Source organism: Nicotiana tomentosiformis, chromosome 3 (assembly GCF_000390325.3).
Source record: "Nicotiana tomentosiformis chromosome 3, ASM39032v3, whole genome shotgun sequence".
Lineage (NCBI taxonomy): Eukaryota > Viridiplantae > Streptophyta > Magnoliopsida > Solanales > Solanaceae > Nicotiana > Nicotiana tomentosiformis.
The window spans coordinates 78,383,154-78,385,594 of NC_090814.1; the positions used below are offsets into that span (position 1 = coordinate 78,383,154).

General features: G+C 39.7%; 1 non-coding gene across 1 annotated transcript; it reads left to right on the forward strand.

The window, feature by feature from the left end:
* The first annotated feature begins 1,404 nt into the window (after positions 1 to 1,404).
* Positions 1,405 to 1,511, forward strand: LOC117278124 (small nucleolar RNA R71). Its single transcript, XR_004508444.1, has one exon. It is a non-coding gene; the product is annotated as a small nucleolar RNA R71 (small nucleolar RNA).
* Positions 1,512 to 2,441: the final 930 nt, after the last annotated feature.

Here is a 2,441-nt window from a genome sequence, read left to right on the forward strand (position 1 = left end):
GCATCAAATTAATGCTAGCCCCATTATCACAAACAGCCCTTGCAAAATCTCACAAACCAATAGTTCAGGAAATGGTGAAGGCTCCCGGATCTTATTTCTTTTGAACGGTAGTTGTTGCAATGATAGAACTAACCCGGTGAGTCACATTCACCACTTCATTCTTGGTGGTTCTCTTCTTGGTTATCAGGTCCTTCAAGTATTTAGCAAAACCCGGCATCTCTTGAAATGCCTCCACAAATAGGATGTTCACCGATAATTGCTTGAGAATGTCATAGAATTTCTCAAGTTTGTTGTCATCAACTCTCATAGCAAGTCTTTGAGGGAACGGAATGGGTGGGGGGGGCGTTTAGGAATTGGTGCTAGAGCTTTTGGTGCCTCTTTTACTTTTTCTTTTACCTTTTCACGGTTCGCTTCTTGGACTTTCACTTCTTTTGGGAGCTTTTCAACTTCAATAGCAACTGGCACCTCAATTTGTGCCTCACCCTCTTGTTCAAGATCATCCACTTCAACTAATTGTTCATTCTCTCCTTGAAGTATCTTTCCGCTTCGAGTTGTAATTGCCATACAATGAGAAGTCGGGCTACTCCCATTACCTTTTGGGTTCGCAATAGTGTCACTTGGGAGTGCGCATTTCTATGTGGATTTTGCTCTTTTGACAGGTCTCTCATTTGTATTTCTAGCTTTTGTATGGATGCGGTGTGTGATCCCACAAGTTCGGCCATGTTCTTCATTAAAGTGTCGTTTCTTTCTTGATTTTTCAATACTCTTTCAAGCATGTTCTACAATTTTGACTCACTCGAAGAACCTTCCCTCCAATGCAAAGGGTTAGAGTATTGCCCCTTTGGTGGAATATAGGGGTTTCAACTCCGGTTTTCATAGTTGTTGTTGTTGTTGTTGCTCCAATTACCTTGACTTGAACCACTTTGATCATTTCGCCACTGTTGATGGCCTTGCCCTTACAGGTTAGGCCTCCATTGACTTTGTTGTCCAAGACCTTGGTAGGATTGTCTTTGGTAACCACCTTGAGAATTATGGATATAGTTTGACTTCTCGCAATCTTCGTTTGACAAGGGTTGCACATCTTCCACAACATTTACCTTTTTTGTTTGGTTTTCAGTGAACATCTTGGTTAACACATTAATGTTGGTGGCAAGCCCGGCAATTACTTGATCTCTCCCTTGGTTTTCCTTAATCATGTTGGTCAAAGAGGGAGTGCCGTATGCAATTCCACCCATGGTATATTCCTAGTGCCAAGCTTGATTGTGTTATGAGATCTTGTCGAGAATTTGTGTGATCCTTGTGAATGTTTTGTCCATAAAAGCTCCATCCGTCGCATTCTTTGATATGGATTGGTTCAACGGATCCAAACCCATGTAAAACTTTTCTAATAGGATTGTGTCCGGAAAACCATGATTCGGTGACCTCACTAGATATAGCTTGAACCGATCCCATGCCTCATGTAGGTGTTCCCCCGGTAGTTGCTTGAAGAAGAAAATTTTATCTCTGAGCTCAGATTTCTTGCTTTGTAGGAACCATTTGGCTAGGAAAGCACAGACTAGTTCAGGCCAAGAGTGAATGGAGTGTGGTGGTAGATTTTGATTCCATTTCCTTGACTATCCAGCTAGTGAGTACTTGAATACCCTCAGTCTTAGGGAATCATCTGACACGTTGTTCTGTTTGTGCATCACACACATACCCAAGAAGTTTCTAAGATGTTGTGTCAGATCATCATCGGTATAATTCCTGAAAATCCCCTCTGCTTTAAGCATTAGGATCAAGTCATGTTCCACCATGAAGGTAGTAGCATCAACTTGCGGAGGGACATTGGCATTTGTGTCCTCGATGTACTCATCTATATCCGCAAAAGGATTCTCTTCTTCGTCATACTCTGCCATAATTATCTAGCACACCAAGCAAAGCAAGCAAATTGTGATGGAATAGAAAAATACGTGATGTAAAGGACACATTAACTAGTAATATCAAAACAGTATTCCCCGGCAATGATGCCAAAATTTGATACGCTCCAATTACACCTTAATAAATAGTGTAAAGCGGTCAATGCCAAATATAATAATCCAACTAGGTTGGGGTCGAATCCCATAGGGAATAGGTGTGAAAAGGTTACTTGAGTAGTGTGAAACTTGACTTAAATCATAATTCTATTCCGTTAGCTAAAAGAGTGTTGTAATTGAGTGAAATGAAGACAAGTATAATATTGTGAGATTGTAATTAATTTGATTAAAGAAACCAAGGTTGTGTCCCCTTCAATGGAATGTAATGCTATCGGTATTAATATGATATATTTCTAATGGGAGATCCTTTTATATGCAAATAATTTCTAAATGACTACTCAATGTTTTCCAATAGTTGAGTAGTATTTCCTCTTTATGATTTTTCCAAATATAAAAGAGTTGCAATTAGGAATAATCAATATATGCCAA